Below are 27982 nucleotides of genomic sequence, written 5' to 3'. Positions count from 1 at the left end.
ATATTCATCCAGCTGGGCACTAAAGCAGGCATGAAGCCTGAAGCTTAAACTAACATGCCAGGACTTTTTGTGCCTATCACTTGTAGCACTGTACTGGTTGGAGCAAAGCTGGGCATGAGGCTACATTACTGATCGGATGGAAGGCCATTATAGCAACACCATAACAGCAGCATGTCCTGAGCAAGGTATTCAATCATTTTAACCAAAATCTGGAAATTAAAGTTTTGTTTTGGGGGTTTGTTTTTGTTTTGTTGAACAAAACAAAAGAAAAATATATCAGCAATGCTCTCTCAATGAGGATTATCATTCTAGGAAAGGAAATAACATCAAGAGAAAGGAACTGCTAAGAAACAGAAGTGCCTGTTGTCGTGCAAAAGTTCTCAAGAACATGAACCCACAGGATACAGACGGACATAACGCTTAAACTGTTTCAAGAACGTCATCAATTGGGACCTCGCTCACAACTGTCCGTGGACAAAAGTGTTCACGTGTACACTGCTAAGAGTTTTAAGTAGAATCATCACCTTGTGGCAGCAGTGCAAACCCTAAAACACCACCTGGGGATGGTAGAGTACACAAACCATTATGCCTTCCAAGGGTCCATGTCCTGAGTTTCCCCAGGCTTCCCCTAGAGGGGGAAGACCACCCAGACTAGGGCAAAGGGTTGGAGTGGTGGGGTGCCAGGTGCTGTGTGCCCCACTGGAAGGGGTTGGGTACTCCAAGCCCCACCCCACCAAGAACTCCCCAGCTTTCTCAATCTGGAAAGCAACCTTGACAATTTCACTTCCTTGCTATTTATCCTGTTGTAGGGTCCCAGACTTGATTCAGGGGTTAGAAGTATGTGTGTGTGGGTGGGGAAATTGCCAGGTGCTTCTTGCCCCCTGCTTCCAAGTTGCCACCACTGCTCTCTTCCCAACCCATAGCCTATGCCTCAGCTTCCCTATGCACCTCACTTGCACAGCCCATGCCTGTATTTGCTTGCATACTACTTAACTCTGTGTGGTACCCAGCCAGGGGGTGACCAGGTTTGGGGGGGGGGGGGGGGAGGGGGGGCACTTTTTGATTCCAGGGGCTGGCTGCTTTCAGACTTGCTGAAATGTCTGCCTCAGTCTTTCCCTAGAAAGCTGCTCAAGTCCCTTGCATTGCCAGCACCTGCATAGAGCTGTGTGTGCAGGATGGAACCTACAAGGCAGGGCTGCTTGCAGGAGTGCAGCACAGAGGTTGAGTTGGTCTAATAAAAGAGACAGTATCACATCTACCCAAAGAACCTTGTCTGCACAGAGGCTGAGGAACAATTAACAGTTAATATTCTAATTCAGAGGTTCTCAAACTATGGTCCATGGACCACCACTGGTCTGCGAGCTCCATTCAGGGGGTCCACAGAAAGGTTGCAGAGCAAGCAAGAATATCTGTACTTGTAAAGTAAGACTCCTGATATTAAAATATGAGATGTGTGCTTTGATTTGTAGAACAAAAAAAAGCTTATTAAGTGGTCTGCCGAGACCCTCAGCAATTTTCAAGTGGTCCGCAAAAAAAAAAAGTTTGAGAATCGCTGATCAAATTTACTTCACACTGATCAACCATGGACTTGACTACCATTCTGTTCTAGTAAGCGCCCATTGTGCGATGGTGTTTCCTACCACACAGCAATTAACAGGTGATTACCGTTAGGAGCACACCACCCAACCACCACAAGCAGGGGGGGCCACACAGCCCCTGTAGCACTTGGCTACCCCACTCCCACCCCAAATGAGCTTGGGACCCTAGCCCAGGGTCCCTAGCAGGGAAGAGAAACTGCAACACAGGCTATCTGCTTCCCCACCCCTGCAAACTGCTGGTCTCTGTAGGCAATAGAAATTGATCTTTGGGCAGTAGAGTCCTGGCTACATCCCAGAGGAGCCCAGCTGCCCTGCATGCATTTTGCAAGGTGTGGAAAAGTGGGATGATGAGAAGCAGTGCAGTCTGGAATGCCTGGAGGCCTGACCAGACACTAGGCACAGAACGCTCTGTGGTCACACATTACATTGAGCAAGTTCAAGGAGGATCAGCTCAAAATAGAACTTGATTTTCTTGGTGTGCTTCTGAAACATTCCAGGAAGTTTAAACTGGTCTTAAGTGGCATGCACATCTAGACTCTTGGGGTTTAAAGCTTTTTTCGAATGTTCTACGCCAGGGTGTGTCATGTCATCTGGGGCTCCGCATGGGTCAGAGAATTTGGTGGTAGGAGAATGGTGGCACCACTCCCCTGCTGCCAAATCTCTGTGCCCATGGGGAGCAATGCAGAGGGCACAGGTGGGCAAAATGTGACCCGGGGGCTGGATGCAGCCTGCCAGGCCATTCTATCCGGCCCACGGGGCCCCTAAAAAATTTAGAAAATTAATATTTATCTGCCCTGGGCTGCCTGTCATGCGGCCCTCAATGGCTTGCCAAAACTCAGTAAGCGGCCCTCTGCCCAAACTAATTGCCTGCACCTGGCACAGGGCCATGCAAGGGTGACACCAGCCCAAAGGGTCCAATCTCAGTGTAGGGGACAGGAAAGGGGTGGTGCTGGCAAGTATGGAGCAGGGAGGGGACAGCTCTGGGCTCCAGGGCCCAATCGAGCCCACAGATGGACTCTGGGCCACTCATTTGGTCTGCATTTCCAAAAGATTGAGACCACTATTTTAAGCATTACATCTGACTACACCCTAGGGAAGGTACAGATGTGATTTTTAAAAACTTCTGAGGGGCTAATAAGTGAATTTCAAGGAGATTTGTGTTCCTCTCAGACGCACACAAAAATGCCAGGCACAGATTGTGTGTGTAAATGTGTGTATTCATATTTTCTATAATACATACTGGATGGGGAAGGGAGTTGGTGGTCACTGGAAGTGCAAGTTCAAACCCAGGCATAGGTCACAAGTAAAAGTTAGTGTGATGGTCTCATGCCAATACACACTTATCCACAAGACAGTTTGATCCAGCTAGAAATGTCTTGGGAGACCTACGGACAGAATAGCAAGGACTGCTGCAGGAAGATACAGCAGTACTAATGTCTGGGGGAATCCTGCAGTATGATGGAATTCATCTTTATTTTTTTTACAAGTACCAAACTCACAGTTTAGAAAAAATGGCAAAGAAAAACCATGCAAAACAGAAGCCAGGCAGGCCTTACCTGAGCTGAGTATTATGTTTTGTGCTGCATCCGTCAAACTATGTTGTTTTCTTCCCGTTGGGTCTTAGCTGGCAGAAAAGCATTACCAGTTCCAAAACATCTGCCTACATGACAACCCCAGATAATCTTCCCTCCTCTGCTGTCATGTCCAGGCAACGCAAGCCCTATTCACTCCGTCTCACTCGCACACTCCCAAATCAATACACCAGCATCTTCTCTGCTGCTCTTCATCGATGTAAGTGTTCACCACAGCAGCAGAGGGAAATGCAATCAAGGAGCTGTCAGTGTACAGCTTTCCTCTTACCAGGCTCACTGGAAAAAACAGTGAAGATAAGAACAAGTTGTTTAGGTTTCTGTTTCTTGTACCAGGGATGCATTTTCTTCACAAACCCAGGATCTATTTGCAAACAAAGGGCTAAACATCGTCTCTCCTATATGATCATCAAAACAAACATACTCAAGCACCTCAACCACTTTAGACAGCATTTCAAGGGCAGAAGCCACACAGGAGGGAAAGAAGCATCTCTGGTGGAGCAGGACACTATAAAGAATAAATGGTGCAGATACGGAACAAGTGAGAGCAAAGGCTGAGCTGTCAACGAAACTTTTCTAAGCAGCATGATCTGAGAGACTGTGGAGCAATGTCCCAAAGGAATTGGGGTGAGGAGCTCCATGGCTTGAGTCACTACTGAGTGGGTGGAACTAGGCAAGGGAATACATCCTAAAGGAACAATCCTGAGCTGTCTGGGGTGTGTGGAGAGAAGGGGAAATTATGTACCTCACTGAGTGTTCTCTTTCTCCAATGAATCTTTGCTGATGTAAGGGAAACCCAGTTATGTCTTAATGGCCAAACAGCTGAACAACAATGCTGTCAGTCAGCCAAGACTTTTGCAGAGCAGGGAACAGAGACTGTAAGAGTTTGGTCTGCCCTCCTGATATGTAGCCAGCTGGCTGCCCTCGATTCACAAAAACTATTTATAAAAAAAGAAAAAAAAAACCCTGCACCGCATTGTGCATGAAGGCTTGCAGTTAACATGCTAATATTAATGAGGCCTCTGGTATTTCAAAACCATTTCCTCTCTTTGTTCTCTTTTGCTATAATTTAATTCTCCATTATCACTTTTCGAGGACAGCCTCCGAGTTCAACTTTTGCTTCCTAACTTTTTGATTTGGGGGGCCAGCCCTTATCAGCCCTTCAAAACTGATTTATATTGAGAGAGAGAGGAGCTTGGTAGAACCACAGTTTGTTCAGGACAGGAATGCAATTTTGGGATCATGTGACCAGACACCCTGGGCACACTCAAAGCAGCCACTGTGCCGATAGCCCCCATGATGTCATGTGTCTGCCATCTGTTTGTCCAGGGAAGCTCAGTTCAGACAGCATCTGGTTTTATAGTGGGGTTTTGTGTTTTAGACCATTTCCTGGTTTGGTTGACTGATTCACTTTGGTCAAGGGCATTCCCTGAAGATCTCAAAGCCAGTAAACCTATAAGGATTGCAGATAGGTTCTGCTGCCTGCAATTTCCCAGTGTTCAGGCAGGAGAACAGAAGATGCTCCTAAAGCATTTGCTCTAAATCACTGCTCCACACACTTAACCAGTGAACAGTGCCAACTAACTGAGTTGGCTCCTAGCAGCCACTACCTGATTATAAGGAGGGATTCTGGTTTTCTCCGATTTAAAAAACAAAAAAACAAAATTCCCAATTTTCGGTTAAAAAAGTAACCCCAAATCCATATTCTTCCATGATTAAAATGAAACACCACTAATATATAGATATCTATATCTATATATGTGTATGTGTGTGTGTGTGTGTGTGTGTGTAGATAGATAGATAGATAGATATTAGTGGTGTCTTGTTTTAATCACGGAAAGATGTGGATTTGGGGTTACTGTTTTTAACCAAAAATTGGGGATTTTTTTAAATCAAAGAAAACCAGAATCCCTGATTATAAGTGACCTGCAGTCACTTAAAGCCCAGATCATTTCAAACAAAAACATAGAATTGTGATGTACCAAAATTGACACCTGTGCACAATACTGAATAAACAAAGCAGTCAGCACACCTTCACCAGAAATTTCCTCTTCCAAGGCCCCAAAAAGGAAAGCTCTTAGGCTGCAATGGGCAATGAGTACACCCTACACATACTTTTTGAAGTCTGGTAATATTTGACACAGTATTTCCTATTTGAGAATCTCAAAAGTGTTTGCAGTCACCAAGACCCCTGTTCTGGGCAGCTCCTGGGGCTCTTAACACCTGAACTGCCTGCACATTAACACCTGGAACAAGTTTTAAGTACCTGTTACGCAGCTCAAAGTTACACCACTCCAGAGCAGGATTAACTCTGATCCCTGATAAACACTCTACCTGCCTGCCCTCTCCTCCTGGCCCAGATCAGGTCCATTGCCCGCCCCCCCCCGCAAACCCTTCCCAGCACCCTACTCACTTGCCCTCCTAACCCAATCCCCCCCTCCCCCTTACTTGTGTCTGCCCACGCTGTCCATTCATCTTGGGACAGCCGGCAGGAAAAGGCCACCACCACAGCTACTGTTCTCTAAGCAGGCTCAGCCTGGAGTACAGCAGCAGCCTGGCAGCAGTGACTGGGCAGGAAGGTTAACCCTTCCCTGCCTGCTCCCCAAGACAGATAGCATGGACAGCTGCAAGTAAGCAAGGAGAGGGTGGGAGCCCTGGGAGGCACAAGGGAAGCCCGGAATGGGAGTGGGGGGCCAGAGGGGGATTCTTACTCCATGCCCCTTCTGCCCTGAAATGTGACTGCTCCAAACTCAATCTAGCACTAACACTGATCAACGTTTGTGCAGCTCAAGCTGTAAGCTGCAACAAGGCTTTAAGGAGGCTTAAAACCTACTGTAAAATAAAACCAAGGGTCCTGCCTTTACTACTGTTGTTCGTCCTTCGCAGGCAAAGACAACCGCATCCAACGGGGAGGAGGAAGAAGAGAGAAAAGAAATAGGAAACAGGGAGGGAGAAAAGAGAAAGGAGAAAAAAAGTAGAAAAGAGAGAGAGGAAAGAGAAAAGAGGGGGGTGAAGGGTAGGTCATGTGGGTAGGTAGGTGATTTATAAACCCAATCTTTGCCTTGACTTCTACTTTACTACTACCTCTGCAGTAAAAGGCAGCATCTTTGCTTTAAGGGGATTTTGTAAAATGGTTACCTCCAACAAGCAATTTATCAGAGAAGCTCGAGACATTTCTACCATGAGAAAACATTACCAGATACAGCAGAAGTGGAGGGGGAAGGGTAAGAGGAATAATTTTTAATAGTTCCCAGAAAAATGGTATAGTTCTCGCAGAATGAGGAACAAAAAACTGTTTTTGCCATCACAAATCTGCCAGTTTCCCATCAAAGTGTGAATCTTCTGCACGAAATTAGCAATCCACCAGGACAGAAAAAATTGTGTTTTTGCCCAAGAGAAGCAGCATGAAAAAGGTGCCTTTGTGGTGCAATTCTATTTTTGACCTCATTTACCAACACTTACAAATTTACTTTTTCACATTAATAAAATACTAATGTGTCAGAGCATCCAAATATAACAGTAACAAAACCCTTGCAGACACCTCCCTCCCAGAACCCCTATACAACCACAGGAGGTGATGAACAGGCTGCCTAGAATAGCTATACATTTCCTCTAAGAAGAAAGTACATTGAAATTGTTTAATCCATTGTGTATTTAAAATATTTTTGCGCCCACATTCACCCCGTATGGAACTTATACAGCTCTTTGGAAAATGTGGCACAAAATAATAATTCTTTATGTCAAGGTGGCAAGTGTAAAAGCAGGCAAGAGCAATGCAATAGCTTAGAAAGTTTGTTGGCCAAGTCTTTTAGTTGAAGAAATGCTCATAAAGGAATCCATCCATAATGCTATATGCACCTTCAAATACACAGGAATGGGAGCAATAAAGTAAAGATAAACCACAACCAATAAAGTGACCAGGTCACTTAAACACTGCATTTCTCTCTTCCTCTGCAGTATTCCTTATGCTTAATTTTTATGCCCATTTTCAAATGTCAGAGAGGCAAAGGTGGGCTTTGAAGCTCCCTCTGAAATTCCTCAGATTAGGGCCACCTTATATCAAGGGTCTGGAAGAGATGGAGGCTCACAAAGAGAACAACCTGCCAACAGCCTCCTCTAGTGTGTGCCACTGATTTTAACAGTGGTAGTCTGGCACAAGGAGGAACATGGCATTATACAGAAGCCAGACTCTTCAACAAAAGCACTAGCACCCTCATATGACGACACACAAAATTCTTCTGTGACTTCTATTGTTAGACTTTGCATGGTATAAAGCTAATATCCAACACTTGTTTTGAGGTTGCTGGGGGGGGGGGGGGGTTGGAGGGGGTTTGAAGCAGGGGGAGGAAGTTGAGAGGCTAGAAGTCATTCTCCAGAGGAAGACTTCATTTAAGACACTGCAGAGGGAATCCTCTTTTGGAATGAAAAAATGTTGTGCTTGACTGGGAAGGAACTATATAAATATGGCCTTTTAGAAGTAATTCTTTCATTTAAGACGAGAAATCAATAGTTCTCTAAACAAACTAAAGAAAGCTGGGTTACTGTTCTTTTCCATTACAATGTGCCACGGGCCAGATAAATACAAGCACACCCTAAACACAAAGTGAGGATGGAATAAATATCCAAACACACAAAATTTTGTGCACCCTATAAGCAAACAGGAAAAGTTACTTTGAAAATGCTGCTTCACATCTTCAACACCAGCTGCAAGTTTATTAGCAGTAAGCCATAACCAGAATGAGTTCTGGTTTGCCAAACACACGCAAATACTGCATGTCATTGAAAACTGGGGAATAATGAGAGGCTAAGTCATTACCAAAGGGCTGCCAAAACAGCACACTTTCTTTCTTGAATGAGCTCCTTCCTCCAACTCTCTTCAGATCACATAGCAACCAACTGGTCATATTAACTGTCCCCCAGCCTAATTCACCTCATTGCCTCCAACTTTAAGGAGCAACATCTTTTCTCAATGTATTCTCTCCCTCTTTCAGGCTTTAGAGATGAAGAACACAATTAGCTGGACCTCACCTCAGGCAACTACAGGCTGTTCAACTAAAATCAGTCCCTAAATGTGTGTGATGACTGTCACATGGTTTACAAACAGAACTTAAACCAGGAACTCTACAGCTAAAAGCATGGATCCGCACAGTTTAAGCTCAAGAATCAGGCTCTCTAGCCTCCATCTTAGCACTGAACACACTTGAGTGCATCTACACATTCAAAAATGCATTTTAGATAATGCGCATTAATCCACTGTCAGATACTAGAAAAAATGTGCATTAGCCTATTTTAATGTGCATTAGCAAAAAAGCATGTTTTCTGTGATGCTTTAATGCACATTAATATAGGCTAATACACATTAAAGTGCACGTGTAGATGTGGCCACTGAATATCAGGATACAGAGACACACACACATGCCAATGGATTACAGGCGCATTTTCAAGATACCCAGTTCTTCCATCAAACTTCTGACATCTCAGGCACACTTGTTTCTTATCAGTAAACTGTGATGATCTTGTAGCAACTGCAAAAAGGAACTCAACAGAAAATTCTTTTAATCTGTACTTCTAGCATACTACCCTCAGCTCTTGTGGAGAGGACCTTTACTCTAGAGCCAACTTGAAAGCAAAAAAACAAAGATAAGCTAACACTGCCAGTAGCTTGAGTTCCCTTTGGAATTATTTAAGAAACAAAATAAAATAAGAGGAGATGTGATAAAATAACGAAGGAACTTCCATTCTCCCCATCTCATAATACCAGAACAAAAGGGACAACCAATGAATTAAGAAGGTGAAAAGTTCAAAATTGGTTAAAAAAAACACTTGCACGTAATGCATGAGACCCAACTAAGGAACTCGACTGCCCCAAAAAACTGCCAGGAATTGTGTCAGATTCTAGGTGGAACTGATTGGCTTTCTAGATGGAGATCTAGAATGGAGGTTTAACCCCCCCCCCCCAAAAAAAAACTGTAAACAATTCAGAAGGCACATTAAACTCTTGTGCCTCAAGGTTTAAATCAATCTTTAACAACGGTATTAGCACCTAGGATGAGACCTATCGAGGCATAGCTTAAGTTTCTATACTTCTACTGTGTGTGGTTTTAATATCCTTTCCTGAAGAAATTGATGATGCCCACTGCTGAAGGCAGGTTACTAGATGGACCAGTGCTCCAGTTCACTAAGGCAATTCCTAGATTACTATGAAACCATTCATATTAAATGAGTAATCTCCCCCTCACAGACATTCTCCTTCTTTTCAGAAGACACATTAAAATAATAAACCAACAATAATGGATCTCATATACTTAAAATCTCATACTTTTTTTTTTTTTTAGCCTCTACAGTACCTTTTCCTTATATTTGGCTGCATTGGTTGGCATATAAACCATTTCCTTTCTGCTGGCAATGTCTTTGGTTTGTATTACCTCTAACTTGCCACTTTGATACCAATATGCTGATTGTGGTTGACTTCCTTTTTTCTTTTGAAACCCCAAGAAGCCACAGGAAGTAACAAAGAAAAATTGGGGAAACAGGAAATGCTTGATCCAAGATCTGACTTACCATATTCTCTCGCATACAGCACACCCTGGAATCTAATAAACACCTTGTTTTTGAAAGGCAGGATGAAGAAAAAAAGACCTTTGTAGTAAATAGCTAAGTAGCAGCAGCAAGGGAGCTGAGCTTGCTCACTGTTCTGCTCCCTGTGGATTGAGACAAATTTTAGTTTCTGTTTCAATAAGTAAATGGCAGAACCTGCACCTACCATATTTCTCCCATATAGCATATGCTCAAATTTCCAAAAGCTGGTGTGGGAGAAATGGTGTGCACTGTATGCAAGAAAATATGGTGTGTAGATAAGTTATATTTCTCTGGAATTGATTGCTCTTTGTAGAGCCCTGAAATATATGCATTTTTAAATGAATTAAGTATTTTTAAGAGTCTTAACAGGAAAAATCTTCAGCTTAAAGTTACTGTTTAAAATACAGGCCTCCTAATAACGCCTGAAATTACCAACACTGCAAGATGAGTGAAAATTATTTCCTGTTTGGTTTATTTGGTATAAACACAACAATTTGGTTGTACAGAAAAAAACAGTTAAATTAATTTTAATGGTCAGTCAGCTTTTCTTTTATAGATCTCTTACCAAAGGAAAAAAAAAAACACTAAAAAAAACTAGGACAATATGATCATTAAATTACAAAAACTGACAGCAGAACTGTATTTAAAGCCTTTTTAAGTGGATATTTCAATAGCATATTTGTCATGCAAAACATTCTATTCAACAGAACCCAATTTACAGAATACCTGCTTTTTTGTCTTAAATTAAGACCCATGGGTCACTATTTTTTACAGGAGTGAAATTAACATACATAAAAAATTAGGTCAGTCTCAAAGTGCTTCAATTTACACATCATTTGGCTGTCACTGCTTTTTTAAATAGTGGCAGACAGGTTGTTAGTATTTAGTAAGGCTAATGAACAATCAAATGTAGCATGAAGAAAGATTTTGACTATCTACTTTCTGGCAGAAGAGAAGGGGCTTCAGACCAACTCTTTAGGTCTTGCTAAACTTAATCTATGGGTGTTTTGAGATATAGAGCGATATAATCCTTTACACATATTTTAAACAAGTATGCAATGGAACAGGGTGGCTCAGAGGAGTGGAAATAAAGCTTTGAGGACCCTGGCTCAAAATCCACCCCAACTGAAATGCACTGCCATCTGACAGCCAGCAAACTGACTAGTCTGAGCTCATATCACAGACTGGTACCCCCAATGGGACAAAGGGATATACACGCTCTTCTTTTAGGCCTGAAGGTGATCCCCTTCCTTATGAGAGTGAAAGGATATTTGTGGAGCAATCTGGTTGAGGGTTAAGTATTTGTAATGCTGTTCTGGGTGCAGCTGTTCAGGAATCTCTCTCCCTGAGGCTGTCAGTTTAGCACCCACATCCACACAGGAATGGTGGCAACCCTTGTTTTAAAACTATGAAAAAAAGCCCCACACATATTTGGCATTGTGTGCATGTCTTGTTTAAACACCACCCCCAAAGCTCCAAGCAAGAAATGTTCATGTCATATGCTGCTGTCTCCCCACCTCCTACTAGCCTCCTAGGGGCCTGGCAGCTCTGGTGTTAGTACATAGTTTCTCCTGGCATGAGTGAGTAGATGTATATCTATTTACACCCTTCAGGAAAGCTGGAGGCTGCAGAGGTGAAGGTGAGAAGCAGGGGACATAACACATTAGGGAGGCTGCAGCAGGAGTGCTGAGGGCAGAGCATGCAGCTTGCAGCATCTTCTTCCCTCTGACAGATGGTTCTCTTTCAGTGTACTAGGGGAACTGTCAGCCCTGGAAATTTCCCAGCTCCTCAAGGCAAGCAGCTCTTATACTGTCTTAATAAAACATCGCTGTTGCTAAGTCCGCCAGAGTAGAAATAGATGATAGAACACAACACACAAAAGAAACAAAAGTATTGCTGTCTGAGGCTGCGAACCCTTCCCGTCTGGGGAACTGCATATGGCCCAGTGTCTCTGACACAAGAAAGCAGCTACTGCTTTGGAGAGTGGATGGGGCTGATACTGGTCCCAAAACATCTGAAAAAGGCTTTTCCATAGGAGCAGGAGCCAGAGAGGAGCATCTCAGCAAGGGATTCATGAAGATGGCAGATTGCTTTAGAGGAGTTTGTCTGCGAGAGATTCAAAGAGTTTATCTAGGATTAAAAAGAGAGCTCTGGTACAGCCACTAAGCATAAACAGTAATGTATATAATACATTTTCCATGGAAGCAAAGTGTATGAATTCAAATGATGTGATACAACATCTGTGTGTGGTCAGGCATTGAGGAGTTGTTGGGCAGGGATGGGGGAAGGGAAGGTGGAGGCAGAGGAGGATAGAGAAGACAGATGGTTAAATATTTAGTTTCTTTTGATTTAGGATAAACTTGAAGTGCCCCTGAAGGACATCCAAGAGTCCTGCCAATTAAAAAAGTTACAAGAACAAAATGCAACAGAATCAACCTATCCTTATTATCAACCAGCAACACACAGTACCCTTCCCTCTCTTCAGAGGCCATACGAAACAAATATAAACCAGAAAGTCAGGTTCATTTGCTTCCCTCTCCCCCCATTTTGAAAGGTAAATGATGATCATCACCAATTGGGACTTGACAGAAAGAAAAAAAATCCTCTTTGTATGGGACTTTAGACAGTATTTGAACTCTGACCCTTAGGGCAAGAACAGCATCATACAGGGTGAAAACAGTTCAGCTCTCGGCAAGCATCTGTGCTGCTCATTATACAGTACTTGTATTCCTAGTCAGATGGCTAATTCTGCTTGAGTGTTGCTCTCTGCAGACCACTCTGTTGTCTGACCTCCTGCTGAGACCAGCTCCATTAGCTTCATGACAAGCCTCTTACTTACCCCCAGTGCACCTTAAATAAATATGGTAAGGGCTCTGATCTGCATAAGCAGTGTCCACAGAGAGAATGAAGCCCAATTCAACTATTTAAGTGAAGGGAGAGATTTTCTCCCCACTCTAGCCCCAGCTTCTGAAGGCAGCCTCAAGATAACACTTGAAGATGCCACCTTCAGCTCCCACAGGACATCAATTATTCAGTAATGTAATTAAGACAAGAGACTAAGAAATAATAATGCTTTGGTACTGTCTGACACCAGCTCTAGGGAACAGCACTCAGGAGAGTCCCTGAGTACTTACTGACAGCAGTGATCACTGGGAAGCCAGCAGTCACCTTGTAGAGCTTTTGAGTCAAGAAAGCTGCTCTGACACAAACCTACACATCATCTAGGGCCACAGTTCCCCAAAGACACCTTTACTCAGGATTTGCTATCTGGGACTTACCTGTCTGCAAACTAGTTCTGAGTACTGTTCCTAAAGCTGTCCAGCCTGGCACTTGTTCAGTGTAGCAATGCCAAGGTAAAGCTATCAATCAGCATTAGCTGAGCACATGGACACTGGTGGAAGAGTTGCAAGCTCTGCTCTCCCCGAAGTATCCTCATGGTGCATAAAACTGGATGGCAATAAGTCACATGTAACCAGGTAGACAGCAAAAAACATGGCAGCTGCAGTTACCTAGCAAAACCCCTTGAGTTCCTGAAGTGCCCATTTATGTTTCAGCACCCAAAAGTGATCCTATTCCACCCTACTCAAGTCCCTGAAAAACAGTTAATAACAACAGGTGGGTGGTTCCCCTTCCCATTTGCTGTTTTTTGTGGCTTAGATTTAAGGCTAGGATGATGGCATGTTACAAAAATAAATGCATTAATGGATTCCCAGGAACTTGAGCAGGGTGAAACTGGATCACTTCTACATGCTTAATAGGTAGACTAGGATGCTGCCCTTTGTTCCTATCCCAGGAAAATACCTTCTTTGCTTTTGGTGGTGGGAGGGAGGGAGGAGGGAAAGAAGCCCTACTTATCTAGAGAGGTAGGATAGAAACTGCATTTCAAGATCTCTACGGCTCCCCTAGACCTTCCTTTAATAATGAAAGGAGAAGGAGAGGACACACAGCCTAGACAGCTACAATACTCTATATGCCATCTACACAGAGCAACCCCCATGCCCACCTGCTCTTGGAGTAAGGCACAGAGACAACTTAGATAACAGCAAACAATTTAAATGATTTGTTCATTCAGAGATAGGTTCAAACTTCAGCAAAACTTCACACCTCTCAAGTCTAGCCAGCAATGCTACCAAGAGAAATGGCTTAAAAGGGTTCTAGAAATGTGACCAGCTTATAAAGCTGTTTCATCATCAGCTCTCAAATCAGTGGAGGACCTGACATTTAATTTATAGAAGCCAGCTCCTCCACAATAATCTTTATGCAGGAACACCCAGATGCTATGAAACCTGCTGTACCTTTGGATATGGTGGCATTGTCTCTCTCCCTGCCACTATCATGCCCTACAATGCCAAGTCTCCCTCCCCACAAGGACTCCACTGTTGACTCTCTGGGTGTCAAATAGATGCCAAGTAACAATCAAATAGCTTTTTCCTTTGCCAAGAAAAGTTGAAAGGAGCTGCACAGTTCAGGCAGGAAGCACAAAGGACTATACTATTACTTCACCTGGTTAATTTGTCAACAATAAGCCTCCAAAGTGGCTGGACCAGAGGAAGTCCTCATACTTTTCAGGAGCAAAGCAAAGTATCCTGAGCTCAAAGCTATGAGTAAAGATGAAGAGAAAATGACAGGACTGACAGCAATACATCTGTACCACCGGCACAGTTTCAAGAAAATTAGAGAATGAAATTTCTGTATTCTTTAGGAAACTTATTAGATTTAAAAGGTAGGTTGGTTGGCTGAGAAATAACAAGCTTCTAACTAAGGTTATCACCAATACCTGAGGCAATTGCAGGAGTTCTTTGATTTTTTTTCAAGCTATAATGTGCCCAAATGATCCTAGGAAGTTGATCATGGTCCACACACAATCGGACCCACCACTCAGGCTTAGGGACCTTCAAGACTAGCAAACCTGAGCAAGAGATACCAGCCAGGCACCCAAGAGGTTTCTCAGCAGTACTAGAACAACCGTAGACCCTGACACCCGTAAGATCTAGCTGAAGTCGAAGTCACAACAAGGAAAGAGCCCTCACAATTAGCCTGGCTAGGCTTTCATGCACACTCAAAGGGTAGAAATTCCCCATGGTCTAAATTCAACCAAAACACAGCCTTAACACACCACCCCCTCCCCTGCCAAACAAACTCACCTCAAGAATCTGAAGATACTGCAAGCATACCACCCCAGTGCAAAATGTCCCCCACACTTGCCAGGAAGGGCCAGAGGAATCAACTACTGGGAACATGGGCCTCAGCTTCTGCCACAAGCTCTTAATCACACCATCAGCTCCACGCTACCAGTCACCTCCCTCATGTGCAAGCAAAGTCCCCTTTCTGTCCCTTCCCAGGGGTACCAGAACAAATAAAAAACCTGAACACTCATATCAGAAGCTTTCATTACTAAATGCAAAATCACCCCATCTGAAGTTACTAAACTACATCTTGAAACAATTTAGGCTCCTAACTCCCACACTACCTTATTCAGAATGTCTTTCAGAGCTTCACTTCTCTGATGGTGAGAAATCTCTCTCTCCTTTTCAGTCTAAACATATTCACGATCAACTTATAATTGTATGACATTTTACCAAATGATTGTTTAACTTGCATAGATCTTTTCTCCCTCCCTGGTTGTGTTCATTCATGCCCTGCATGTATTTAGATACGGTAAATCAGATGCCCCTCTCAACCTTAATGTTACTAGGCTAAACACAGCCAAGCTCTTCTAACTCTTGCTTGTTGCTGTGGGAAATACTTGACAATTCAATTGTGTTAGTCAGGATGTGGATGATAAGACAGTAGGGATGGGTCATAGAAGAAGCAAAGAAAGGACAGAAAAAGATGTGCGGTCTGATGACACATTCAGAAGCTGTTGAAAGGTTGGGAGAAGCAGAAAATTAAGAGAGACAGGAGGTTGGAAAGGCTGGGGAAGGGATGGGATGTAACACAGCATTAAAGTTGAGGTAGGACTATAGAAGAACTGGGAAGAACCAAGCAACCATGATAAGCAGGCCACATGACTCCAGGGAGAAGAAACGCCAAACCACAGCTGCATGCTGGAGCCAACAGGTTACATGGTGTATCCTCAGGTCTCTGCACCCCTTTGAATGGCATCTGCCAAACAACTGTTCAGAGAGCTTTGGGTACACAGAACTGTGGCATCTTGTGGAAAAACTGTGGCATACATGCTACCAACGTGAGGCAAAACCACACCAAAACCTTAACACTGGGTACATCACATATAGCACAACTTAAAAAGAATGGCTTATTATCCAATATTAAAGATTATAAGTTACTGTATTCAGACTTAAGATAAGAGACACAGTATTAAACTAAGTAAAGCCAAAAAACGAATCATATACAATATCAACAGTTACAAGATATTGTATAAAACTCAAAAGTAGAGACAGTACTGTGTTAAATAAAGTGTAAATAACTTGGAAGCACTTTGTTACACAGTATCACTGACAAACTAGTATTAAAGAGTTGCTGTTTGGATAATGGAGGATGTACTGTAGAAGAGGGGTGAGCCACCCAAACCCTCCATGGTGTGCCCCAAGTCCTCCCTGCTCTGTGCAAAGGGCTGCTCTCTTTTGCTCCCCCCATGTATCCTTGTTAGCAGTAACAGAGAGTGGCAAATTTGACAGCAAGGGCAAGCAGAGGTTGTGATAAGGGGGCAGGAGAGCACTCCTCAGCACAGCAGGGAGGGCTGGGGCAGCCACCTGCCAGATGATGCAGAAGGAAACTGCCTTCCTATTCTTCCCCAGAGACAGCATCTTCCACTCAAAACATTTCGTCCACTGTTAGGTGTCCAACCTGAGGGGTTTTTTGGATTTTCTGGTGTTTATGTTTTCATTGATGTCACCAGATGAATTTGTGTTGAAAGTGGATTCCTTGTGGTTGTGGAAATATTCCTTCAGCCAGAGGTGTCAAAAAAATTCTTCTAGCTCTCCACATTGTAGGATCTTATTTGGGTGTTTTTCTGGCCAGAAATGAAGGCCTTTGGAGAGGACAGATTGTTCAGCTCTGGTAAGTGTGTGCATAGAGAGACTAATAATATTAGAGGGTTGGCTGATTCCTTCTGTTTCATCAAGTATGATGTTGGAATGCTGTATGGTATTGGTGGTGTTCTGAGGATTGTTGTGTGGCTGGGAAAGTTGTTCATGTAGTAACTGGTTTCATTTCTTCTTTTTGCGTTGGATAGATGCAGTAAGAAATCTTTTGCAGTCTTGTTATATACGCTGTGTAATGTTTGGGAGGAAGATATCCGGATTTTCATGCCAGAAAATCCAAAGAAACCTCAGATTGTACACCTAACAGTGGGTGAAATTCAAACCTCTATCGCTACATTGACTGCTTCAGAGAAAGAATGAACAATGAAATATGCAAGAACAAACACCGCTATAATGACTAGGGCGGTGCAAAATTTCACTGGATGTTTCATTTTGATGGTGTTTTGACTCATTTAGAGCTCAAAACAGCAAAACGGAAATGAGACGAAGGGCTTCAAAACAGCCCTGAAATGAAACGAGGGCAGTTGAAATGTTTTGAAAGTTTCGAAACATTTTAAGTTTTGAACCTGAAGCTGGGCTTGCCTGCAGGGAAACAGACAGCAAGGAGAGGGAGGGGGAAAAGGAGGAAGGACTGCTCTAATATTGACTGTGTAGCTGGCCTGTGACTGTGATCCTTCCCTGAGGTCCCTTCCAATCCCAGTGCTCTGAGGAAGGGATGGAAAAACAGCATAAGAAACAGCACTGTTTGAACTGAGCTGCTTTCTGCCTTGGGGTCAGTTACTGAGCTGTCTTCCAGAAGCTCAGCAGCATCAGACAACAAAGGCTACCATTAATTTTCTACTTGCTAGTCTAACAAGTGGGATTCATCAGTACCTTTTGCTTTCTATACCCTTATATTTTATTATTATATTAATTGATTCCTTTCAATTTATTCCTCCCCAAAATCCTCTTTTTGTTTTTGTTAGTCTATTTTGATTCTTTTCAAATCTGTGCTTTCTCTCACAGCGTGCATTCCATTTACTGTGCAGGGAATCACAGCATAATTATATTTCATATTATAATACAGAATTTATATAGGAACACATACATGCATTTATATGTTTTTATATAAATACATACATACATTACAGGGGTTTAGGTTGTAGCCGTGTTGGTCTAAGGACATAGGCAGACAAGGTTCCTCGGATGAATCTGATATCTTTTATTAGACCAACCCAAATAGCTGGAGAATAGTTATTAGGCAAGCTTTCGGGTTCAAAAACCCTTCATCAGGCTAAGGAAGTATCAGCAGTTGGTGTGTGCTCTTCCTGGATGGAATGTCAGTTGCCAGGCAGATTATAATGTATCAAATACATTTGATACATTATAATCTGCCTGGCAACTGACTCCCCAGCCCAGCCCCTGGCTTCTTTACTTTTCATTCCATCCAGGAAGAGCACACACCAACTGCTGATACTTCCTTAGCCTGACGAAGGGTTTTTGAACCCGAAAGCTTGCTTAATAACTATTCTCCAACTATTTGGGTTTGTCTAATAAAAGCTATCAAATTCACCCAAGGAACCTTGTTTACATACGTTGCATAAATACACATACATACAATTATCTTATCTACCTATATTACATAAATCAGATAACATTACAGAAGAAGATACAGATTTTCCAGCACACCAAGGCAAAAGGCAAGACACTATGAAACACGCTACAAAGAGTGCTGGAAAGGCAGCTGGCCAGCCTTCAGAGAGGGGCAGAAGAGGGGGTAGAGGGAGAGCTGTAAGTTCCCCTCCCCACACACTGAGACACAGCCTCTTTGCTATAACAAGCAGGTATGAGGCTTACACTAGTTCTACAGGCAGCAAGGAGATAGGAGCAGAGCCAGTGCCACTACCTGTGCCTGAGCCTGCATCCTCTCCAAGAGCACCAGACATAACCCACCCAGCTACCACCATGACAACAAGCAGCAGCACCATCATGATGGTCTCCTCTACCATCATTTCACTTTGCATGCTGAGCCTTCCAGTGCCAGAGGAAGAGCTGGAGCTGGATCTGGATCTGGATCTGAGTGCCACAGCAAGGGAAATTCTGGGGAAGGAGGGGGAATCATCTAAGTTTATGCTCCACACCCCTCAAGTTTCCCCTCTTTTCACAGACAAGCCTATGAACTGCACTTCATCAACCTCCTAGGTAAAGAAACTCATGGACTCAATATAGACATTGGAATTCTGACACACTACAACCTGCCGGATACCTGACTCCCAGGTACCTCTGCACTTCTACCTGTGCTGCTACATCCCCCTTCCCCCCGCCCCATGCCACCCTGTCCTTTACCCCCTTGACTCCTCCATTTCCCTTTTCACTGACTGGCTTTCTTGCCTGTATTACATGCCAGCCTCTGGCTTCTTTACTATTCCTTCTATCCAGGACCAGCACACACACCAACTGCAGGGGCATCCTCAGCCTGACAAAGGGTTTTTCAACCTGAAACCTTACTAAGATATATTTCTGTAACTAATCAGTTGGTCTACTAAAAGATACCAGATTAGATTGACCCAAATAACCTTGTCTGCCAGTACCATGTCCTTAGACCAACACCTCTAACGCCTGTCCCCAGTCAGCTGACCAGGAGGCAGGGCCTTGGGCACATCTGAGCCCCAGGGCTCAGGCTGGTAGGGAGAGTTCTCTGGCAGCTGCTGGAGAAGCAGCTCCTGCAGGAGAGGAAAGAAAGGCTCTGTGACAGTTTGGCTGCCTGGGATGCTTTCAAAATTTGAGGTGCAGTTTCCCAGAAACCCCTGCACCTATCTCCTTGACACTTGGCAGGCTTCATGCCCTCAGAAGAGGCTACCACCCCTGCTGTTTTCACCCAAATCTGCCAAAAAATGACAAAGTTATAGACAGTTTTGTGACTCCCCATTATAGCCTGTGGGCAAAATGTCGAAACAGTGTTGAAACAGCGAAACAGTACTGATGATATGAAACAGAACAGTGATTTGAAACAAAACAAAATGAAACTCGAAGTGAAACACTGTCCCATGAAACGGCAAAACATCAGTCAAAACGGAATGGTGCTGTTTTGCACAGCCCTAATAACAACCTCTCCCTCTCAGAAAGAAGGGCCATAGAATCTCTAAGATCCAACCACCAAATAATAATAAAACCAGCAGATAAAAGGAGGAGCCATAGCTATCCTTAGCCATGAAGACTACATAAAGGAAGCCAACAGACAACTCTCTGACACTACTTCCTATAAAAAACTAAAGGAAGATCCTACGCCCTTTTCTTCTCTAAACGCAAAGCCTCCATCACATTATTTCCATCAGAACTACAAGAAAAACTCCAGACCCTGAACCCTCTACTAACCAATCCAGGGACTTTTTACCTGCTCCCTAAAATCCACAAACAAGGAAACCCCCTGCAGACCTATTATGTCTAACCACCAAACACTCACAGAAGGAATATCAAGTTTCATCTAATCCATCGTAAAACTGCTCATCACCCAAAGACCGAGTTTCATCCAAGATGCAACTGACTTCCTGTGAAAACTCAAAAACATAGACCACCTTCCCAGCAATATCCTCCTAACCACCATGAATGTCACTAGCTTATACACCAACTTCCCACACCCAGATGGCATCCAGGCCTGCCTCACATATCTACAAGAACAAGATCACAACTCAGAATACAAACCTCAGGATATCACTGAACTCATACACTTCATCCTCACACACAACAACTTCCGTTTCAACAACCAACACTTCCTCCAGGCTATGGGCACCAAAACTGCTCCACAATATGCCAAGCTTTTTATGGCCCACCTAGGAGAAGACTTCCTCAAAAACTGCACCATGAAACCTTTACTATACCTGGGATACATAAATGACATCTTCATCATTTGGACCAAAACCCTGCAGTCTCTGATGGACTTCCACCAAAAAATCAACAATCACCACCCCTCCATCAGACTATCGCTCAAATACTCTTAACACCAGCATTTCCTTTTTGGACACCATGATCAATATCCAAGATGGTAAAATTCAAGCTACCATATACAAAAAACCCACAGACCAACATACCAGCAATCACTCTAAACACACCAAGAACCAAGCTCTCAGATACCACTGAATTTGCAGCAAGGAGAAAACCCGTGATCAACACCTCACAAATCTCAAAAGGGCCTTCAGCCAACAAGGACACGCCTCCAGAGAGAGAGATCACACTTTTGAAAGAGCCACCCACATACCATGTGAAGATCTGCTGCAGTATAAAAAGAAAATCCCCACAAATTGCACACCATTAGTGATGACACATCACCTTTCCCTGGAACCTACATGGAAAATCCTCAAACAACTGCAACCCATACTAGAAGAAGACCCCGTTCTTAAAGAAATCTTTCCAGAACCACCCATCCTAGCCTTTAAACAAGCACCAAACGTTGCTAACCTCATCACCAGAAGCAAACTCCCTATGACCCAAACCACACCCAATTGTTCCAGACCACGCCAGAACAAGAAATGCAAAACCTGCCAACATATCTCCACCATTCCCATAATAACTACACACTACAACAGAGCCATCACCATTCCTGGATCCTACACCTGCACCTCCAGAAATCTAATATATCTCATCCAGTGCATCAAATGCCCTGATGAAAAATATGTAGGAGAAACCAAACAACTGTGCACCAGAATGAATGTATACTGAAAATCTATGAAAGACAAGGATACCCAAATACCTATAGGGGCACACTTCTCATAGGACAGTCACTCCCTCTCTGATCTCTCAGTTCTAATCCTCAAAGGGAACTTACAACACACCTTTCGTAGATGAGCCTATTAACTTCACTTCATCAACCTACTGAATGCTAAAAATCATGGACTCAATATAGACATTGGATTTATGACACTTTAAAACCTCCCTGGCATCTGATTCCCTTGGTACCTGCCTGACCTGATCTCTCACATCTTTTTCCCCCCCAACCTTTTCTCCCCTCCCCTTCTTCTCTGCCCTTTTGCTTCCCAATTCCCTACCATTTCCTTTTTATTTGTAGCCTCTTTTTAAACTTATTATTACCACTGTAGTGTTTGGCCTTTTTTGTCCTGTTTTTCTTCGTCCTGCTTTCCCTGCCTTTTGTTTTCCTCATTTCTACCCTCTTATATTTTCATTGACATCCTGTTACATTTTTAGCTTCTCTCATTCCTGCTTTCCTGATCTCCAACTATTCCTTTTTTCACAGACAGCCTCTTTTCCACCTTGTATTTTATCACTGTTCTCTCTCTCTGACTTTTTTTTTCTTCCCCCCCCCATCTCTTCCCCCTTCCCTCCCCTGCTTTACCTTTTGTCTTGCTTATCTCTACCTATTTACATTTTCACTGACATCCTACCACACATTTAGCTTCTCCCATTCCTTGGAATCTCAGACCAGCAGAGACTCCCTATGCATGATGAAGGGTGACTGTGTCCAAAAGCTTGCTAAGAACTTTTTTCCAACGACTCAGTTGGTCTAATAAAAGATATCACATCTAACCAAAGAACCTTGCCTGCACTCAGCATACTGGGCACTTGGTTACTGCTGCAGAAACTAGCTGTGGTGCTGGACTTCTTCCTGCTGTGCTGCTTGGGGCTTCAGCATTCCTGCTTTTGCTTGGGTGTTTGGCAGCCAAGCAGGTGACAGACTACCACAGCAGCAGTGTGGGAACAAACTGAGCACCGTAGCCAGACAAGAGCTGCAGCCCCAGAGCCCCAGCAAGAACAAGCTGCCATGACAGGTTTGATCCCCCAATATTACTGGAGCTCCAGCACCATGCCACCAAGGGAAGATCCATTGCAGCCAAGGTCAGGGCAAAATCTATGGGCTGGATGACCTAGCTCTGATCTGGGTCTGCTGGCCATATGTTTGACACCCCTGCTTTAACCCAATGTAAAACGGAATATAAATGCACTCTCCCTCTCCTTGTCTTGCTGCTTAATGCCAGTAGCAGCACTCTGCACACACTCCTCTCCTGGAGAGCGAAGAGACAGAGATCAAAGTATTAGCTGTGTTGTCAAGGGGAAAAGGGGATGACTTACAAGTACTGTGGCTAATCCAGGGTATACTCTGCCAAAATAAAATGATGGCTTAACCTTTACAAAGACACTCATTTACCTCCTAACACAGAAATCCAGTTTGGAGGAGGAGGATACAAGTGTCACCCAAGGAAATGTTTCTGGGGGTTGGCAAACAATCCAGCTTTGTTTATTGTACTTGTTCCACAGTTCAGTTGTCAACCAAATGCACAGGGCAATTTCTTCTAATTGCTGGCAGCCTCCCTGCATTGTACATTCAAGGGTGATAGTGTTGAAAGGTACTGAGCTATTCCTGTAATACACTGATCTCTTGCAGCTGTCCCAGATGTGACTGGGACTTTATATTCTGCAGGACTGGGTCCTCAAAGATCCCTCAAGGATCAGCAGTAAATGAGACAGTAGGTGGTTGACAACAGTGGGAGGATTAGTCTGCAGGAAAGCATGAGCTAACAGCTGTGGATAAACTCAGAGCAGACTTTGGGCTTTGAAAAAAGAAACCACACCCCCAACAGATATTTTAAGAAAACATCAGGAATGGGAAGGACCCCTCTGGGGAGTCAAGATAAGAGGGGGTTTGTTCTTTACAGATATATTACAAATTCCCTCCTAGGAGTCTCTTTCTAAATAGAGTTATGCAAGCAAGCTGTACTCCATTTGTAAAAAGTCATTTTCTGGCAGTTAATGCCTGCTCTGGCTGCAAGTAAAAGAGAGACAGATTTTGAATCAATAATATAACTAAGGCCGTGGACACACACACACAAAGGTTAATTTCATAGCAGATCAAGGTGATCCAATTGCTCCATTAAAAAGAAAAACAAGTCACAAAATTCCCAGTGACACCTCTAAAAGCAATGAAACCCTGTCCCAGAAGTAGTATTTTCAAGCTTTCAAATACCTACTTTTCGGTGCACAGCCCATTCGATTCTCATGTGTTCAAAGACAGCCACAGTGAAATTTAATCAAGGTCTATGCCATGGAGCTTCACATCTTCATTCATGTGTCCTTAGTCTAGCTTTCTAGGAGGCTAAGGTTCCAATTCGGAGAGAGGTGGCTGGTAGGATAGAGCAATTTCAGTTTTCTCCCTCAGTGCTGGTGTTGCTGTGAATCTATCCTCCCCAGAAATTTATAGAATAAAATGGTCCTTAATTATATTGCACATAACCACCATTCCATGATAATTTAACCCTGGAAGATCACTTTTACAGGAGTCCACCGCAAACCCGCTATCAGATCATTCTACCTGGTTGCATATGTTTTTAGGAACACAGAACTGGACATTTGCACTGTTTTGTGGAGACTCAAGTAAACTGAATTTAGAAACACTGGCACCTCAGGTTATTTTACATGAACCATCACAGCATTCAGTCAGAGGAGCTAGGGAACCCCTCTCATACCCCAATGGAGGATCTCAAAACCATCTCTATCATGTGGACAGCCTCAGAGAAGAGTCCAAGAAAGGTCTAGAACACCTGTACTGAGCACTGATTAGTTCTGTAACAGGAAACAGAACTGTTTGCTATGGTCTTAAGCCACTTATTTACTTACACTGCATAGCAAATATATCATAGAATCATAGGGCTGGAAGGGACCCCGAAGGATTATAGGGTCCAGGACCCTGCACAAGCAGGAAAGACATCTGGGGTCAGACAACCCCAGCCAGGTGACCATCCAGTCTTCTCTTGAAGACCTCTAGAGTAGATGATTGCACCACCTCTGGGGGTAGCTTATTCCATAGTCTGGATACCCTAGTTGTAAAGAAGCTTTTCCTAATGTTCAGCCTACAACTAACTTCCAGAAGTTTGTAGCCGTTGTTTCTAGTTTTCCCCCAGGGCGCCCTGGTGAACAGTTGTTCACCAAGCCCCTGATGTACACTTCTGATATAGCGGTAAGCCGCAATCAGGTCCCCTCTCAGCCTTCTTTTCTTTAGGCTGAAGAGTCCGAGATCCCTCAGCCTCTCCTTGTATGGCTTGCCATGCAAGTCCCTGATCATGTGGGTGGCCCTTCTCTGGACCCTCTTGAGCTTTAGCACGTTCTTGAAGTGCGGTACCCAGAACTGGATGAAATACTCCAGCTGCAGCTCCACCAATGTTGAGTAAAGTGGGAGAATCACGTCTTTGGATTTAATGGAGATGCATCGATTGATGCATGCCAGAGTTTTATTGGCCCTAGTGGCTACTGCGTTGCATTGCCAGCTCATATTCATGCTGGGGTCTATTGTTACCCCCAGATCCCTTTCATTTGTAGTGCTGGTCAGGTTAGTGATGCCCGGCCCATAGGTGTGCTGGGGGTTCTTCCTTCCCAGATGCAGCACTTTGCATTTCTCTATGTTGACCCTCATCTGGTTCTGTTCTGCCCAACATGCCAGCCTGTCTAGGTCTGCTTGTCTCTGCAGCCTATCTGCAGGTGTGTCCGCACAACCCCATATCTTGGTGCCGTCCGCAAACTTGGCCAATGGGCTTTTCACCCCCTCATCCAGGTCGTTGATGAAGATATTGAAGACCACTGGGCCAAATACTGACCCCAGGGGTATGCCACTGCTCACATCTCGCCAGGACGACACCAATCCATTCATTTGGACTCCACAACCAGTTTCGCACCCACTTGACGATCCTGCAGTTGAATCCGATATCTTCCAGTTTTCTGATCAGTACCTCATGGGATACCAGGTCAAAGGCTTTCTGGAAGTCGAGGTATATGATGTCAACTGCTTTTCTCTCGTCCAGGTGATGAGTCACCTGCTCACAGAAAGAAATGAGGTTGGTCAGACAAGACCTGGCCGCAACGAAGCCATGCTGGCTCTCATTCAGTTTCATGCCTTCTGCAAGTTTGTCACATATAACCTCTTTGATGAATATTTCTAGGATTTTCCCTGGAATAGAAGTTAAGCTAATTGACCTGTAGTTTCCCGGGTCTTCACCCTTCCCCTTCTTGAAGATGGGCACAACACTGGCCCTCTTCCAGTCCTCTGGAATTTCTCCAGAGGCCCATGATTTTTGAAAGACCTTTGCCAGGGGCTCTGCAATTACTTCAGCCAACTCTTGCAGCACTCTTGGGTGGAGTTCATCCAGTCCTGCTGATTGATATACATCTAATTTCTTTAACTGATCATACACCAGTTCTATGGCAATCGTGGGAACAGTGTCAATCCTGCCCTGCTCATTCTGTGCCCTACCTGGCATGTTGTTCCCCTTTGTCTTGTGGAAGACTGAGGCAAAGTAGTCATTTACGAGTTCCATATTTCCTGAGCGGTAGTGACCAGGTATCCTGAGGCACTGAGCAGCAGCCCCACACTCTCATTAGTTTTCCTTTTACTCCCTATGTAGCCAAAGAAGGACTATACAGTTCTTCACGTAAGACATATAATGAGAGAGACTTTCTTCATCATTCTAGACCTAGATTTTATTTTTAACAAGAACTGAAATCACTCTGGTGTTACGACTTGTCAGAGACTTACTTTATCATAGACAGGAGAAAATAGGGCTGTGCGAAGCTTCGGGTGCTGATTCGATTTGGAGGAGATTCAGCGGCCGATATCTCTGAATCCGAATCAAAATCAGGAGACCAATAAAAAGGTCTGAATCGATCGAAGCTCTCCAAATCGATTTGGAAAAGATTCGGAGAGCTTTGGAGATTTGGGCAGTTCCCACTCGCCGTTGCAGGGAGCTGGACCCGGGCTCCATGCTGTTAAGTAGGGGGCGGAGGAAGGGGCCCTGGAGGAGGCCCAAAGCGACCATGGGGGGACCCTTGACAGGCCCCATCTCCTGCCTGCTCCCTCAGCCCCCCTGAGCACCCCCTGATCCCTGCCCGCTCTCCCAACCCCCCACCCCCTCATGGCTGCCCCATCTGGCCCCAGCTCCCGGCTCTTTAGAAAAAAAAGGTCGGCACTCACTGGCTGCTGCAAAGGCTGTTGAGGCTTCTGGGGGCTCATGGCAGAGCCCCCACACAACATGGGGCAGTGGGGGGCAGCCCCCCACTGCCCAGCAGGACCTGGTAAGTTTGGAGCTTTTTTTTTTTTTTTTTAAAGAGTTGGGGCAGGCGGGGCAGCCACTGACAGGGCTGCAAGAGTGGGCAGGGATGGGGCCTGTCCAATTCAGAGATTCAGCAGTGGCTGAATCTCTGAGTCAGATTCGGCCAAATCAACTCGGGACAGTGATCTGAATCACCGAATCAAATCATTGTCCCCCAGATTGGCCAAATCCAAAGCAAATACCAGCCACTTCGCACAGGCCTAGGAGAAAGAATGTTAAACGGATTAGCTAATTAGTCAATGGTGGATGTTCTGTCTTTGCCGCTGAACGCTGAACTATCTATCAGCACACTCAGTAAAGTGGAAACATGATGCACTTTTTTAACATAGTTTATTGGAACTTATCATACAGCATTAATGAGATGCAAGCAGGGAAAAAACAAGTAAAAAAAAACCCCAACAACTACCTACTCAACCCATTAAGTTGCCAATTTACTCTTGAAAATAAAACCAAAAACTTCTGGTTAGGTAACCACAAAGGACATAGCATCAGCAACCTAAACTCTGAGAATACATTTCTAACTTCTCCTTACTCATCAGGCTGTGGCTTGGTTTTTTTTAAGTCTGTCCAACACCATCTCCACATCCATCCAAGACAAGGGACTCCCCAGTTCACCTGCTCCCTGTGATCTATGCTTGCTTTTCAAATTGTAAACACATGACAGAAGCAGTATAGTAAAGGATGGGATGATGAGGAAGGCTTTGAGGTTTTACACAGGAACTTGACTGCTATCTATATCATCTCATAAAAAAGTATCTGTGTGAAAACCTTGCCTCTATACACAGCAGATTACAGACATAGACACTACTGAGACTTAAAAATGTTTTACAGGGGAAGTAGTGGCAGGCCCATCTTTGGCTGTACTAGCTATTGCAACTACAATTTTAAGAAATTGAGCCAAGCTGTCTTTTATTAGTCAGTATTATTAGAAGGAAGCTGCAGCGCTGCAAAGATATGAAGGCAGCTAATACCTAGAACATCCAAAACTGATACCTGAGCCTTAGTGACCAGGAATCCTGGTTTTCTGTTTAAATATCCAAAGTTCGCTGATTAAAACCCCCCCAAATCCAGGTTTTTCTGCAATTAAAATGAAACGCTGCTGCATATATAGGTATTACTTGAACGCA

General features: G+C 44.0%; 1 protein-coding gene across 3 annotated transcripts in view; it reads right to left on the bottom strand.

Annotated features, from left to right (window-relative positions):
* Nucleotides 1–27982, bottom strand: part of LOC102563728 (USP6 N-terminal-like protein) — a 154426-nt gene that overhangs the window by 59300 nt on the left and 67144 nt on the right. For 2 of the 3 annotated variants that reach the window (XM_014604249.3, XM_019485186.2), the window contains exon 3: nucleotides 3155–3466. The exons of the other annotated variant lie outside the window; for it this stretch is intronic. The gene's annotated coding sequence lies outside the window, so the exon portion shown is untranslated. The remainder of the gene's footprint in view (nucleotides 1–3154; nucleotides 3467–27982) is intronic. 3 annotated transcript variants of the gene reach the window in all.

Source organism: Alligator mississippiensis, chromosome 2, assembly GCF_030867095.1.
Source record: "Alligator mississippiensis isolate rAllMis1 chromosome 2, rAllMis1, whole genome shotgun sequence".
Classification (NCBI taxonomy): domain Eukaryota; kingdom Metazoa; phylum Chordata; order Crocodylia; family Alligatoridae; genus Alligator; species Alligator mississippiensis.
This window is presented reverse-complemented; position numbering and strand designations above follow the sequence as displayed.